This window comes from Melanostigma gelatinosum (assembly GCF_949748355.1).
Source record: "Melanostigma gelatinosum genome assembly, chromosome: 20".
Classification (NCBI taxonomy): Eukaryota; Metazoa; Chordata; class Actinopteri; order Perciformes; family Zoarcidae; genus Melanostigma; species Melanostigma gelatinosum.
In genome coordinates this window covers 8708544-8726032 of record NC_136653.1, presented here as the reverse complement: position 1 = coordinate 8726032, position 17489 = coordinate 8708544, and the positions used below count along the sequence as shown (strand labels likewise).

General features: G+C 44.4%; 1 protein-coding gene across 2 annotated transcripts in view; it reads right to left on the bottom strand.

The window, feature by feature from the left end:
• Positions 1-17489, bottom strand: part of LOC306793840 (integrin beta-1-like) — a 33101-nt gene extending 15612 nt beyond the window's left edge. For both annotated transcript variants that reach the window (XM_079291628.1, XM_079291629.1), the window contains exon 1: positions 17172-17489. The gene's annotated coding sequence lies outside the window, so the exon portion shown is untranslated. The remainder of the gene's footprint in view (positions 1-17171) is intronic.

The following is a 17489-nucleotide window of genomic DNA, read 5'->3' as shown; positions in this document are numbered from 1 at the left end:
TCCTGAGTGCCTGTGCGACTGTGCGTGTGCGTCCGTTTATATAGACACAGAGGGGCAGACGGCCTGTCTACAGCCCAACCCCCAGATTAGATTAGCTGGCTGGAATCTCTACTGCTGTACATGGGCAGTGTGTGTGTGTGTGTGTGTGTATGGTTGTGTGTGTTTGTGTTTGAGTGTATAAGTCTATGTGCTGTGTTTCCATGTGAGATCAGTACCACATTTAACCTGGTTCCGCCACTGTTACACCATCAACACCACACCATACTGAAGCCAATCGATCCATACAGTGTTGGATCCATGAGCAGCAGTTCGTGATGTATGGTATGTGCAGGTAAGAGGAACTGATTTCAGGGAAAATCAAGCTTAAAATGAAGGAATTTAGGTTCACATTCCTCTTGTAACAAAACCACACACTCAGATATTTCCCTTTCTCTCCTGCTTGGGTTTTTGACTTCAGCTCCAAGGAATTATTCAAATGCAAACGACGTCCAAAGAAACGACAGCGAGGTGTCAAGTTAGAAAAATAACCACGTTGTCCTCAATTCTGTGAAGCTTGGCAGCCTCAAGGAAGAATGTTCAGTAAAACAACTACAGTAAAATATAGCAGAGAGAAAAAGGACCAAGAAAGGGCTAAGAACGGGATGTTATGCTGCCTTCAAGTGCGCCTCTAAAGCTCAGAGTTCAGACGTCAGACGTCGTAAATTTCAAGGTGGTTTTGGTTAGCATGGCCGCTATGACAGATCTTTATTTTTTGGCTGTACCGTTTTAGAAGCAAAACAGCAGAAGAAAGATCGTTAAATACATCATACATTAAAATGATATTTATCTATTAGCCAAGAATAATATAGTTTGAATCCTCTGGAAAACCTTCATCATCATTGACGAAGACTGTAAGATGTGGTTTGAAAAAAAAAAGTTTGGATTAATTTTGATTAAGTTGGTTTTTTGGCTCAAACATGCTTTCCATCAGGTACAAATTAATTTTTTTCAGCAAATGAGGTCTCTGTTATATCTGTACAGGAAGCAGCTGTGCGCTTAGAAAGCATGGTTTGCAACGTGCTTGTCTTTAGTAGATAATCATTGTTAGCTATCCTGTTAGCTTCCTGCTCATTAAAAGGTTTTTTTCTCCACTGGATTGTGTTTTACCCCGATGAGAAGCTGCAGCCGAGTGGGGGTTTAAGCATGCTAGCTGGCTGGCTTTATGGATGGAAATGTCGGTCTGTCAGTCGGTCTGTCAGTCCATCCTCCACATAAATATCTCTACTGCTGGATCTATTGCTATGAATTTTCTTTATTCCTGGTCGCCAGAGGATGAATCCTGCTTTGACCGACTTCGGACTGACTTTTCCTCTTGGGCAACCAGCAGGTTGACATTTTTGTCGTAAGCATTTTGGCATCGTCATGCTGTGCATATTGACACGCTGACATTAGCATTTAGCTCAAAGCAATGGGTTGTGCCTAGGTCCAGCCTTACAAAGCCCCCACTGTTGCTATAGACTCCAAGTCTTGTTCAGAAGTAAAGCTGTGAATGTATTCTTTGTGACCTGAATGTAATTCCACATTTGAACCATTATATGAACCAAATCATTTGAATAGCGCAGCAATCCACAATAGTTTAACGTAAAATGACCACCTACAAAAATTCCTTTCTGCATATAAATAAATACTGACTTTCCTAGCCAGCCTTAACCATGTTTTTGAGTTTTCCCATACATGCTTAGTTAGGAAGACAATACTATTAGCAGCACTCCCTGACCACAGCCATGAATTGCGCTCCTCTCCGGGAAGTTCCAGGAGGCCCGATGCTCAGAAACCACACACCATTTTGAACAGGCAAGATAATGCCAAGAAAACATATTCTTGTAATATTGAGTGACATCACGAGTCAAGTTTGATTCACAAGGCTTAAAAAAACTCATGCTCCAAGAAGTTCACTTCCATAATCAGCTTGAATGTTTTGGTTGTGGCACAGATATGAATTGCTAATGATCAGAAGGGAGGGATGAGGACTAATATTAGATGTTGGCATGACGGCCACAATGCTCAGCTGTATTTGTTTCTGGGAAAGCATACGAATGAATTCCACACATTTTCCCGACCACAGTCAAGACAGAGCAGCACCGGTTATTCTTACAGTTTTTGCAGCTCCCACGCTCTTTCTTGCCTCTCTCGGACATTCTCGAGCTTCTCAGGCATTCCTGAGGGACATGAACGCTGCCTGACCAGGATGACCAGGATAGTAACCTGCAGCACCGCTGCTGCACTTTGGGGAAATGTAAGCTGTGAGACCCAAAAAAAGGGATGCTGTGTTTGTACCACCGCAATTCCCGCAACCACCTTTTCCAAGTTTGTTGCCGAAGTGCTGCGGTTGTACAACTCCTGATTGTCCGCTCTAGGAACATCTGGAGGTCCCGGAAAACCCCCCTTGTGAAAACTTCTGCCGTGGAGAAACCAGCTTACCGGTAATTGAGCCACACAAGGCTCCGCTATGAAGTGGATTTACTTTCCTTTAAATTGAGCTGCATTTGCAAGTGCACAGAGGTGCTTACTTCAGCAAGCGCTGCCATGAATTCGGACCAGCGGAGTCAGGGAGCTCGACACAGTAAAGAACACACCGACTGCGGCAGTAAAGGAGCTGGCGGCTCAGAGTCACAGCGCTCTTTGTAGGAGAGGGACTGTTCTTCTCCGGCCGTGAAAAGAAGGAATGGAAAAGGAGGAAAAACAGGAAAGGGCGGTGTAGTGGCCATTTGTCGGCTAAATCAAACTTGAACAAATAATAATCAAACGCCACTGATGCACCGTGGTCGGTATCTTTACGCAGCCAGAAGAGAGTCAAATGTCCAAGCAGGATTCAATTTTGGTGTATTTATTAAATAAAGCAAATAAAACAAGAAAACAAACTAATTAACAAACTCCTGTCGTGCTGTCTCTCCTGTCCTGTGTAGCTGGTAAAAACTATACGCCCACCCCGGTGCATGCTGGTCCTACCTTTCTACTTGTTTAAATAGCAACAGGTGCCCACAGTAATTACCCAAAAAATAATAGAAACAAACAAATTACTATTAAAGAGAAAAATAATCTTAACATATGAAACATCTACAATAATTAAACAATACTACTTATAAATGAAATAACAAAATACAATATCAAATAAATAGCTCCAACATTCCAGCCCCTAATTGTGCATAATATCACAATTATTATTCTCAAACGAGCTATTCCTATAATAAACATGACCTAAAGTTAATCTTCTTCTTGACTCCTACAACAAAAAGAAAGATTAGAGAGAGAGAAAATAGAGGTCGAGAAAACATCAGTCCATGATGTTTAGTCTGCTGCTTCCAAAAGCAGACAGAGCTTCGTCACCGGCCTCTCCAGAATGCTGGTCCTGGTTTGAAGTCGCACAGACCGCACCAGCCCCTTTGTATCTGGTCTTGCCTCCAAAACTTTTCCCATCATCCAAGATCCTCTTGGAGCTGTAGAGTCCGCAACAAGGACAATGTCTCCAGCAGTGAGGCTTCTTCTTGGCCTTGTCCACTTTTGTCTCTCTTGCATTATAGGCAGGTACTCAGAGATCCATCTCTTCCAGAAGAGTTCAGCCATGTACTGTACTTGCTTCCACCTTTTCTTGATGTACAGATCACTTTGAATGAATAGTCCTGGTGGCATGATTGGTTTGCCTTTTAACATTAGAATGTGGTTTGGTGTGAGAGCTTCAAGGTCATCTGGGTCATCTGAGACTTTTGTGATGGGTCTGTCATTTAGAATTGCTTCAACCTCACAGAAAATAGTCTGGAGCCCTTCATCGTCCAGAATTTGCTGTTGCAGAACTGAGGTGAGAACACCTTTCACTGAACGAATCAGGCGCTCCCAGATGCCGCCTTGATGGGAAGCTGCTGGGGTGTTAAAGTTCCATTTTATGCCATCCTGGACCAAAGCCCTTTGAATTTTGTCATGATTCAGAACAGCCAGACTTTCCTTCAGCTCCCGGTTGGCTCCAACAAAGTTTGTGCCATTATCCGACCTGATAGTGGAGACTGCACCTCGTCTACAGATGAACCTTCGTACTGCATTTATACAGGAGTCTGTGTCTAGTGTATATGCCACTTCCAAATGCACAGCACGACTGGTAAGACAGGTGAAAAGCACTCCATATCTCTTCAGAAGACTTCTTCCTCTTTTAACATTGATGGGCCCAAAATAGTCAACTCCAACATTTGTAAAAGGAGCTTTATCAGGCAACACTCTCTCCTCCGGCAAGTCTGCCATCTTCTGTTCACCAAGCTTTCCTCTGTTGCGTTTACAAACAACACAGTCAGATATGACTTTCCTGGCAGCGGAATTTGCATTGATGATCCAGTACTTTTGCCGTGACCTTGACAGCATGTGATTTCTTCCAGCATGTCCCAGCTGATGATGGATATGGCGCAAAATCAGCGTGGATACATGCAGGTCTTTGGACAAAATAACTGGATGTTTGGATTCTGCTGGCAGTGCTGCTTTACTCAGCCGACCACCAACTCTGAGAATTTCATCATCCATTACTGGGTCTAGTTTGTACAGCGGACTTTCTTTGTGGATGTTTTTAAAGCATCCTTTCAGTGAGGCAATTTCAGCTTTGAACTTGTGTCGTTGTACATATTGAATGATTGACTGCTCTGCCTTAGCAAGATCTTCAGGTATTATTCTTTGTCCTTTGAGTGTGGCTTTAAAGCTTTGAACTTTTCTTTCCACTTCATGCTCCCGATTCTTCAGATCGTCCTTTCTGAGGCCTGCAGAAGCACAAAACTCCTTTCTCTTCTGTCCCAATAACAAGAGACGTTCCTTGACCTTCAGAAACCAAGCCACAGATGTTTTTAGTCTAGTCCAAGATGAAAAATAGTAGATCAGGTGGTTGGTGGCATTTTCCAAATCCTTGATGATAGCATTTACCATTAAGTCCCTTTTGACCTCTGGGTCATCTGCAGAAATCACCTCAAGATTCCCATCAAGTTTAGGCCACTCCTTCTTTGACTGATAGAGAAACTCAGGTCCACTTATCCATCTCCTGCCTTTCAGGAAATCCTCAGCTCTCATTCCTCTTGATGCTTCATCTGCTGGATTATCCTTGGAACCCACATATCTCCACTGATCTACATCTGCTGCTTCTCTGATGAAAGAGGTTCTGTTTGCCACAAAAGTGTGGAATCGTCTGGTTTCACTAGAGATATACTTAAGGACTGTTGTGCTGTCCGTCCAGAAGACTGACTTCTCCAGCTTGAGTTGCAACTCCTTCCGAAGCATTTTATCCACACGAACTGCAAGAACTGCGGCTGTGAGTTCCAGTCGAGGAATTGTGGTCTGCTTTAGTGGGGCAACTCTGGCCTTTCCCAAGAGAAATGCAACATGTACTTTATCATCAGTTTCCAATCTCACGTAAGACACAGTTCCATAGCCAACTTGACTGGCATCAGAAAAGTGGTGAAGTTGTGCTGTAGCAGGTTCTCCAAAGTCTCTGGGCTTAATACAGCGGTCCACTTTGAACTCAGACATCCTTTGCAGGTCCTCAAGCCAATTAGACCATTGTTCAGCGAAAGAGTGGGAAATAGTGTCATCCCAACCCAAGTTTCTCCTACAAAGCTCCTGCAGTAACAGCTTGGCTGGCATGCTGAATGGGGCTAGAAATCCCAAAGGGTCATAAAGTGAGCTGACCACTGACAAAATGCCTCTTCTGGTGTTTGGCTGTTGTTGCTCATAACATTCATGAACTTGAGGTCTTCTCTGGACATTTCAATCTGCTCCTCTGATGATCTCTCATTAAAGTCATGGTTATACTGTTTAACCAGCATTCCTTGCAGATGTTCCACAGAGATTCGGTTGGCTGTTACAGCAGGGCAGCCACTCTTACTCCTACTGCTCTCGCCGCGAAGTGGACCATTAATGACCCAACCAACTCTGGTTCTGACCGCATAAGGTCCTTCATCCTGGCTGTTTATCAGCTCCCAAGGCTCCATCACTTTTGGAGCATCAGTTCCAATTAGTAGCTCAACACCTGCGTCAATGTCGTGGAGCTTAACATCCTTGAGGTAAGACCATTGATCAAGATCCTCCTCTCGTGGGACGTTGAGTGCAGAAACAGGCATGCTCCTTTGAGTTAAAACATCAGGTAACTCAATGAAATCGTTTGTGCTCATACCAGACACTTCAAGGCCTGACAGAATATGTGCATTTACGATCTTCTTTTGATTCATTGTTCTCAGCAGAATACTAGTCCTTTTACCCTTCAAGTTCAGTTTTCTTGCCAAGTCCTCTGTACAGAATGTGCCAGAACTCCCTGGATCCAAGAAGGCATATGTCTGCACCGTTTTGTTACCTCTCTGGCTCTTGACTTTGACTGCGACAATAGAAAAGATGGAATTATCTTCATAACCAGCCCCGATATGGCCGCAGGTTTGAGACATGGTGGTTGAGACACTTGGAGGGCTCACAGACTGTTGGGCTTGTTGAAAGGTTGTTCTTTTGTCTTGCCACTCTATGTGAAGGACTCCTGGGTGCTTTTGGTGACACACATTGCAATCCAAGCGACTCCTGCAGTCTTTGCTTGTGTGGCCTACTTTCAGGCAACCAAAACAAATACCCTGTTCTTTGATAAAGTTAATTTTATCACGATGTCCTTTAACTTTAAACTGTGAGCATTTATCCAATGAGTGACAACTTTGTTTACAAAACAGACAGTTGTGAAGAGAGGAAGACGTCTTGTTTCCTGTGTACTGAGTGATGACTCCTTCTTTCACTGCAGTAACATTGGTGGCAAAGCTGCTTCCTTTTTTCCTTTGCTTCAAGTAACTAACGTTGGAGACCTTCAAGTTGGTAGGTTGTGAGTCCTGAATGTTGCCAAAAAGTGGATCTGAGGCAATTCTGACTTGTTTTTCAATGAAAGCAACAAGATCCTCAAACAGTGCTCTCCGGCCACGTCGCTCTTGCAGATCACAAGCAACATTTCTCCACCGTTCCCTTAACTTATAAGGAAGTTTCAAGATGATGCTCCTCATATTAGATGGTAGGTCCAGTTCCTTCATATGCATCATTTGCTCTGTTAGATTTGAGCATCCTCGAAGAAACAGGGAAAATGATTGCAATGCTTTAAGATCTTCACTTTTAACAGGCGTCCAGCTGAGAAGCTTTTCCATATACGTAGATGCAATTTTGTATTCGTTTCCAAAGTGCTCTGCGAGAAGACTTTTGGCTCTATGGTATCCCTGATCTGAAGGTAGATGTTGACAACTGCACACCAAGTCTCTTGGCTGCCCCCTGGTGTATTGTTCGAGAAAGTGCAAACAGTCACTCCAATTAGTTGTCTTCTCCTCCACTCCATTTTCAAAAGCTCTGATAAAAGACCTGTACTGAAGAGGGTCTCCATCAAACACAGGAATGTTTCTTACAGGCAGGACAGAGCACAGATTTTGCTGGACCAGCAGAGCAGCGATGTCATTTTGTCTTTGCATCACATTTACAATGTCATTCTGATGGGGTTGAGGTTGCACAAGTCCTGCTTGACTTTCATTCACAGTTTGTGTCGTTTGACCTGGAGAATCAGTCTTTACGAGCATCTCATCAATTTGTGTGTTTGACCTTTGTTTAGGCCTAACAACCTGTGGTTGCATTATGGGATCAGACACAGAAATAACATCCTTTTCAACAGGAACAAAGGTGTAGGCATGGGGATTTAATAGTCTTGCTTCTTTGAACTTGTTCCTTTCAACATAAGAGTTCATTCCGTCTGAACATTTTGAGCCACGCTGGGATGAATTTATTTCCAAGACATGAAGCTTTGCACTTGTTGCTGCCAATTCCGTTTGAAGTTCCAATTGTTCCTTTTCTTTCTTCAACTTTTCCTTTTCCCTCTCCAACTTTTCCTTTTCCCTCTCCAACTTTTCCTCCTGAGCTTCGATTAGATGTTTCCTTTTTAGAGCAGCAACGCGCTCCATCAGAGCTGCCTTGTCAGCCTCAGCTCTAATGCGTGCAGATGATGTTGATGAAATCCGTGATAGCTGGGAATGTGTCTTTACAGAGTTCATCTTTACACTTAACACATTAGAAGCACTATCTTCAGGGTTTATTTCATCTGCAACACCTTGGTGGTCGAGAGAATCTTTACATGGCTGCACATATGGGTAACCCATTTCAGACAGCCAGCCTTTTACCCTTTCAGTGAAGTCATAGAACATTGTCAGTTTTTCTTTGAAGTACAGATTTTGCCTTGTAACTTCATCTTGAGGTAAAGGTAAGCTCACAAAAGATGTATGCATGTCATTTGCATCTTGGTAACACTTGATGAATGTAAAAAGCTCAGCATTCACTGAATTTACATTTTTATTGGAAGTCATTAAATCACTTATGTTTCTCAAACACTTTTTGGCTTGTTTGCATTGTGCGGTCCTCTTTTGCTGGTACATTTCCGTGTAGAACTCCAAGCCTTTAGAAGTCATTTTAATGTCTCTTCTTGCTGACTGCATTTCAACATCCTTCGCCTGAACGTCAGACATTTTGAACACTTCTTCCAAACTGCTTGTCACACATCAATCAAATCCGTCGGACGTGAATGCAGGTAAAGTGCAGCAACAAACAGCAAAGGCGCTTACAGGCCGCTCCTCCAATTCACCACACACACACACTGAAGTCGGGCTTTTTAATGAATGAAAGCCGCCGATAGTGGTGCGCGGGTGTTACGCAATGTCCATTTGTAGCGATTCAACGCAGTCAGGCTTAAACATCCAGAAGCACGTACATCACTGTGAATACAGACTTTTAAACTCCACTCGTTTCACCGTCTTCCTATACGGCAGTCGTATCACGTACCCGTTTCTTCTGAGATGTTTCAGCGCTGTGTTGATCTGGTCCAAAGCAGTTATCCCGCTGATATTGAATCCAAGAGTGATGAATGAAACAATCCTCTTTGATCATCCATACGAAATCCAAAAACGATCCAACCAGTTGTGGCTGTGGTGGGATCGGTCCTTTGAGTCCAAGAGCTAAGCTTTTACTTTAGTCCAAGGGCGTAGTTTTTACTTTAGTCCAAGGGCGTAGTTTTTACTTTATGTAGTGGCCATTTGTCGGCTAAATCAAACTTGAACAAATAATAATCAAACGCCACTGATGCACCGTGGTCGGTATCTTTACGCAGCCAGAAGAGAGTCAAATGTCCAAGCAGGATTCAATTTTGGTGTATTTATTAAATAAAGCAAATAAAACAAGAAAACAAACTAATTAACAAACTCCTGTCGTGCTGTCTCTCCTGTCCTGTGTAGCTGGTAAAAACTATACGCCCACCCCGGTGCATGCTGGTCCTACCTTTCTACTTGTTTAAATAGCAACAGGTGCCCACAGTAATTACCCAAAAAATAATAGAAACAAACAAATTACTATTAAAGAGAAAAATAATCTTAACATATGAAACATCTACAATAATTAAACAATACTACTTATAAATGAAATAACAAAATACAATATCAAATAAATAGCTCCAACAGGCGGTGCACAACTCGAAAGTGGAGAGGGTTTGCTTCAAGTCCAAAGGAGAAGGAACTTGCAGACTTTTCTCGCCTCTATTGAGTTAGTCCTTTGGCCTTTTGGTCCTCCTTCATTTGGACAGTATTAGTCTGGTTGTTCAGGCCTTTTTAAAGCAAATAGAATAATACATTTGTCAAAAGCCAACAGGTCTGCATAGCTAAAGTATCTGAGACTTATATACTTCTGAGGATCTTGAGCTATTATTTCATTAAACAATTCCAAGATGCACTCAGTCTCTATACAGTTGGCAAATCTCAGGCATCCTATCCTCCAATCCTCCCTCTTTCCCTCCCTCTCTGTCTCCCCACACCCACACAATTGCTCAGTTCACTCCCTCCACTGTGAGCCAAGCCACACCAGTACCCCTTGACTTCACATACCCTTTAAAAACAGCACCGAGCGGGGGAACGTGTCTGAGCTCGGAGACGCCCGACAGAGCCGCCCGACAGAGCTGAAGGAGAATACCAAACAGTGTCCGTCTGTGTCTCTGTCCACCCCACCACCACCTCCCACCACCCCCATCCGGAGGAACCCTCTCATAGCGGACAAAAGCAATGAATCAGGCTGCCCTCTGAGACCATGACAGAGGGTCTGATCTTTTAAAGTGTTCCCACTCACGTCGCCTCTTTGCCAAAAGAGCCTCCGTGTGATGAATAATACTAATGAGGCACATGTTGGAAGTATTTTGGTGCTTCTTTGCCGCAAGGACACCGATATGGGCAGACAATCCGATGTGGTCTTTCGACAGGAGAAAAAAACATGAGAGAAATGCTCCAGGCGATCGGGACGGAGGCACAAAAATGGCTAGAAAGAAATGTTTCCACATTACAAGAGCATTCCAGTTTTCAAGTTATTCCTCAACAGAAGAAGCTTGGTCAGACAGAAAGAAAGCAACGGTATTGAACACGCTAGAGTTGGAGTGGAACTTCTGAGCAAAGAGAAGCAATACAGAGGAGTTTCCATCACGTCTGATTCAGGCTGCCATGCTTTGTTTTTAGCCAAAAAGAAATATACAGATATGTGTTGATGACATCAGCTTCTATTTCCGTTTTGAGAAAAACCTCAATGAGGGTACAACGGTGATGAAAACTACTTTGCACAGTTGTAAAAGCAGCTAACAAGATTATCAGCACCGATAGGACCTTGAGCATATTCTACAAAATATCGACCGAAGGAAAGACATGCAAAGTAATGAGTGTAATGAAGTATAACATTGAGAGGTAATATTTAACATTTGCTCAGTGACCATTACAGGATAATAGCACATTCATTCATTCAAATGTTTATTGGTGACATGTTCAAACATGGTGTAACGGAAGCAAGTAAAGAGTCATAAAGGCAGCAAACTGACTTCGGTATTGTCCATTACACCGCAACATCGATCTAAAGTTTGCCAACATTAGGCACCACGATACTTTTACATCAGCCGACAGGGAACACATCACCTCCACAGCAGGATCACAAAAACGCAAAACATTAGGTCAGCCGGAAAGTTGCCCCGGATGTAGGGATGTGTTGGGTCCTCGCTGCTCTCTACAACGGATGTGGCGAGTGCAAAGTCAGCACAAGCCATGGAGCCACAATACGTTAAGGGAATACGGTGGATAATAAGGTGGAAATAAACCGCAATTTCTCTTTAAGCCTTCAGCATCAAATCCCCTGAGTGTGTCTTATCGCTTGTGTGATCTGATTTTAAAAGTGAAAAAGTTACCCTTGATTGCTTAATATGGTGAAACGTCAGTGTAGGGAGAGGTTGCTGAATTTTTATCCGAACGGTGTTGTAGCTGAGTGACATGGTAGTACAAGTTGTCTACATGTTTTATTTATTGAGGAAGAGTTATTCAGGTATTTTAAAGCAGTTTCCCAAATGGCTTGGCAAGGGACTCATAATCATCCACTAATAGTTCAACAGAACAAAAGTGGCTCCAGCCTAAACACCAGCTTTATGAGTAGCTCCACAGACTGCTGCTTTTGGAGATTCTGCTCTACTTTCCACACAAAACACTTAGCCACACGCATTGGCTCGAAGCCTGCTGACATTCCCCTTGTATGTAGGAGGCTAAAGATACACCTCTGGGTGGGGGTGGAGGGGGATACTGCCTTGCAAGGAATTCCTGATATTTCCAAACAGAAAATCTATAACACTTAAGCAGTTCTGCTTTTCTTTTCAGCGCCCGAAACACGGTCATACACGGCACGTCCTGCCGCAGCAGTTGAGTAGAAACAATTGAGGCAAGAACCAAAACCTTTTGGAGGAGGGCCAGGTGGTCCACGTATCACTATTCATGGCTCCATCACTGTGTTGAAAATAGCTGTGCAGCGCTCACAAGTTATTTCGGACTCGTCCTCCCCACCTGGCCTCTGCAATCACTCTGTAAAAAAGTTGGTGCTTCAAATCTGTGACACAAATCTGCCTCAAAACCCATAGAGACAAGGTAAAACTAAACAATTAACGCATGTCACAATAGATACATGGCTAAATGTGAGTACAATGTGAGATAATGTGCTCTCCACATAATTAAATCGCTACAATGCTGTTCTACTGTTGCGTTTGTGAAGTTTATCTCGACAGTGGACAACCTTTGCTCAAGCATCTGCGAAATTTGACATTTTTAGGAAACCATCTGTTAAACTGTTCATGGAGATCCTCTGAAAGCAGATCTAGAGGAGGGCAGAGCGGCCGATTCCCGGGCTGAAATGCGGGCTAGTTTTCGGGGGATCTTGTGGGGGGGTTGGCCTGGCTGTGACAATAGAACCAGAGGGCTCCGCCTGTGGGGGCCGGGATCCGCTGTACAGTAAGCCTCCCCAAACACCCTGTCTTTGCTGAGTCGGCCCTTCCTTTGCTGAAACACAGGAAGCTCGGCTGGGATCGCACAGGAAGCCTGTATCGTGGTGCCTGGCAGCCAGCCACATCTCCCTCTTGAAGCCATAAAGACGACATATCTGGTATTAAATTAAGAAAGTAAGAGAGAGAGAGAGGGGACCAGGCCACCTCGTCACAGAGAGTAGAAAACGCTGTGCCAAAACGGCAGCATATTGTCTTTGTGAATCAAGCGTGTCTGATTCCTAAACGTAAACGGGGCAATCGCTGCAATCTAAGCTCTGTGGAAAGCTAAACAAGCTAACAAGCTAAACAAGCCTGGAAACTGCTCCACACAGTGCCAGCGACACAGCCATAAGGGACCTCACTGGGAATTGATAAACAGCGGTCACAGATGTTGATTCTCGGTGTCTACGTCCGCAATGAATCAGCGCAGCACCTGCACAGCCGAGACAGCGAGAGGAGTACTTCAGATACATGATGAGCAGTCTGCGGTTACAGACAAATATTTACAGCAGCGAGGTGATTATTCAACAGTGTGTGGGGGATTGGAGACAAGGAGCTAATGGTCCCAACCGTCAGTCTGCTGGAGGAGAGCTGCTGCTGCTACCGGGAGACAGACTGTGTCTGCTAGAAAAGAAGTTACCGCAAGTCCACACAGCTGGTGCAGGACATTGCCAGTTTGTACACATGTCATGTCATGCTAGCATTTTGCAGGCAACGTATTTCCCCTGAAGATGCCACTAGATGAAAAGTTATGGGGTCACAAAGTTATTATTTCGTGGCAATCCACCCTCATTTTCGGTGAGAACAGCAGCGCAGAGAGCAAACGGATGTACACAAGCTGTCCAGCAGAACCTAACAAGTCACAAAGACTATGTGGAAAGCGCTGCATTAAGTCCTGGATATGTCAAAGTTTGGTCTTAACCCGATTTTAAGCTAGCAGCGAGGGGCAGCTGTAGACACCTTTGCTGTCTGTCCGCTGAGGCCCTATATAATGCTCGAAAACTGGCACCTTAACGACACTCAGATGTCTTTCATTAGGCCCCAGACTTTGACACTTGAACTGTGGGGCCTCCGTTTCCGCCACCGCGGCAGAGTGAAAGCCGCGGAGCAAAAACAGTAGCACTACGCCCCCCCCCCCCCTTAAAAGCCTTTCCTCTTGGGAGCAGTGGAGGAATATCGGTTGAACTCTCAAGGGGGCCTCTGACTGAACATCGCGTTCTAAAGCTGCGTTCCAGCTGTGCCGTATCACTTAATGTGCACAATAGACTTATTTTAGAGAAGCTTGATGATCCTGAACTGTAACAGCTGCTGTTGAATAAAAAGGAATGAATAAGATATTGAGTTATTCTTATATTTCCGCCTCATTAGTCCGCCTCATTCTAAACACAATACCTGCACTTGTTTCTGTGGAGCTCCTTTAACACTGCTGCATACCATTTCACTTATATTGTAAAGCAGCAGCAGTCGTATATGTATAACATTGTGCTGGTTCAGTCAGAACAATCCGCTCCTATTGTCGACATATAGATAGAGGGATTTAAGACCAGTGAGCGTCTTTAAAGATGGAGCCACAGTGCTATGATGTGCTCCTGTCTCTGAACTGGCGGCCCGCTGGTGACTCACTCAGCACCCCTGAGACTCCCAGACCACGTCCACTCAGACGGAGAACAGTGTTTGCATTGTGCCGGTTCTACGTGTTCGCGCTCATGGAGGCGTGTGGGAGCTGATTGCTGCTCAGGAACTGATCAGAGGTATGATGACGAAAATATCAAACAAGGTCATTTTTATAAGCACAGAATTCTAGAGGGTTTAGATACTGTTTAATATATGATAAAGCAAACTGGAATATTACTAACAATGCAGGTAGTGGTGTCCATCACATTTCTGGACATATTCGGAGAAAATTATACATTATAGATATCAAATATTGACTACAGTAGGGCTGGACATTGTTTCTTTCTTGTTTTCCAATATTACTGCTGTAACTTGAGTTTCAATATCAAAACCAAAAATCATATTCTTTCCATACATTAAAAGTAGAACTGAAACGATTAATTGATGAGCTCATTCTTAGTTGAGAAATAATCTGGAACTATTTTAGTGACAAAGATTTTTTTCTTTTTAAATGGCACAACATTTCTGCTTCTCACTTGTGAGGTTTTGCTGGTTTTCTTTGTCTCGTGTGACAGTAAACATGACATTTTCGACAACTTTTCCATTGTCTTCTATACTTAACTTGCTTCTGTCTGGGGGACTTGAGAGATGGCACAATCTAATACAAATAATTTGTAATTAATAAACTGTATAAAAGTTTCAAATAAAGTATGCTGCTCATGAAAACCTGGTAAACACATTGAGTGCCCATGCTGTAAATGGTTGCCATCATTCACAGGTCTAATAAAGGCAGAAATACACCAAAACACATTAAAGAAACAGTATTCGATACCATCTCTAATTGGCACCAATAAAGTATTGAGGTTTGATACCCAGAACCAGTTTTCCATTGCAGTATAATGACCATTTCTCTCATTACAGCTATGTTATTGTGAGGGTGAAAGACAAGCCCGCGTTCATGTGGGTGAGTAAAGCCACATTTCCAAACAAAAAACTCTTTTGTGTCCTTCAGCTACGTCGTTTCGGTGAACGAAAGGCACATGAAAAGTTTTTCGACCCACAGGCCCTCGCAGTTAAAGCTGCACACTGTCACAACAATCAACACAGTGTGACAGAACCTGCAGCCCGCATTAAAGAACGTCTGCTTCTATTCACTGCCAACACAACGTGTTTAGCCTCGTTCTCTCAGCGGACCTTGGCAACCAAGGGGTCAGCTTTAACGGTGCCATTCCTCACCGGTGTTTCAGAGGCTGTTTTTAGAAGGAAGAGCCCCCCCCCCCCCCTGCCAAAAACAAAAGGCTCCAAAGTGTTTGAGCCCAATGTGGAGAAGAAGAGTGGATGGAGGCTAGCAAGCATTTTTGGCTAAAAGCAGCTCTGGAGGTCACAAACCAAAAACCAAGAGTAGGGCCCACCCCGCAATCTAGCTCCACAAATCGACCAATCTGTGGCAAAAATTATTTACAGAAGAATAGAACAGAAGCAGCCAAAGGAGATTATCGTGCCGCAGAGAAAACAGATCAGCGTCTTGAGTTTTAAAAATGGCCATATGGTTTTGAGAACCCCCCCCCCCCTCAGAATGTAGGAGAGACTGCAGAGGTTTGGTGCTGTGGGTCAGAGCCTACAAATCACAGAGATAACTGCTCCTCTGGGATCGTCAGTTGCAGGGCCGAGTGAGCGTGCACGCTCGTGCGTGTGCACGTGGCGGAGCTAAATGGCTGTAACAGGCAATTATTTGTGCCACTTTACATCCCCTCCCCCTTCTCCGGCACCGAGCATGTGTCACAGAGGGCAATCGTGCACGTTCATCACTCCTGTCCCCATAGGGACACTGCAAAAAAAACACGAAGTGCATATTCATCACTTCCGTCTCGAGGGGACAATGTGTGGGCACATAAGGTGTACGTCACTCACAGACAAAAATACAAACACACGAGAAACGTCACATGTCCAGAAGAAAAGGCCCTGGGTGTGGCCCTCTGTGTGCACTAAGTGACCTCAGAAATCAGGTGGGAGCCAGAAGCAGCTGCTCCCTCGAGGGGGGCGGAGGTCACATCCATTCAGCTGGTAGCTACCGGCTCCTTCTTTCAACTCCACCCCCCCACACACTCTTACATTCACCCTCCTCCTCAATTAGCCTTCCTCCCCCCCTACCTCCCTCCCTCCGTCCGTCCTCCACTGTCCTTCCTCCACCCCCACTTCGCATTCCATATCTCCTTCTCACATCCTCTCCTTCCCTTCCTCCCTGCCTCCATTTCCCTGATTAAACCGATGCCTAGGCTCTGCAGCACACCGTGGACTCAGCTGCATTTATAAGGCCTTCATCATCATCATCATCATCATCCTCCTCCTCTCCCGATTATGAAATAAAAGGGGGGGGGGGGGGTCTCTGCTCGATGCAATTGTTGGATGCTGTGCAGCCTGTCAATCATGCATCGCGGGCAATAAGAAGCTGCAAGCCCTGCATGTTCTGTCAGAAAGCTGGTGTATATTCTATATTTGAATCATTGTTATTCATTTTTGTGTGCAGACAGTCCTCACCCACGTCATCGCTCTGCTTCCGGTCTGCTCCAGAAGGCTTGAGGATTTGCTTCATTCCTGTCTCTTTGGGACCTCAAAGACTCTCACCAGTTTTAGACTTCTATCATCTCTCCCCCCCCCCCCCCCCCCCCCCCCCCTGTCAGCATCTCATGTGAAGTGATCCCTGAGTCATTTAAATAGATCATGTGAGATGACTTGTTGAACTTGAACCTTTCATATGACCGTCTACATTGAATGTGCAGCCTGTTGCATCCGACACCCCCCCCCCCCTCCCCAAAAAAAAGGCTGAATGGGAGAATGGCGTATTGTAGCAGATTCGTTTATTAATTTCCATAAATTGCAATGTCCAGTAATAAACCACAATTACATCCCACCACCTAACAAACAACTTTTTAAAACATAGGATTTAAGCTTGGACATTTAGTGATCCTTTAATTAAACCACCTTTTATTAGTGATCCATTAAACCACAGACTCAACTCGTTTTTGAGTGCCATATTAAACTAACCAGCCATACAGGAACATTAAGATGATACAAGTGACAGAAATGCACTACAACCTCTTACAAATATATCATCAATAAAATAGATTTTTAGGCTGGGATACAAACAACACAACATGACTACGTTAATTGTCTCCGTTACCTTGTCGCTGTGGTGTTATTTCCGAGGCAGCATAAGAAGTGAGCGAGCTTTTTGTCCCCCAGCTCCAAGTGACGATCCGCTCCGCCGCAGCGCAGCCAGACAGCGGCAGCAACTATCTGCCTCGTTGGCACCGGGGGGCCACTTTCTCCCCCGAAAAAAAGTCAAGGTAGGTTTCCCCTGCTCCTCATTCCCTCCTCAACTTCCCTCCGCAGAGGAATACGGTTTGTATTAGAACCAAATGCGGGAAGAGTTTGGTCGCAAGGGAAGAAAACCAAATCCCGGCAGCGCGACCTCTTTTCCTCGGTCTATATCAGGGGA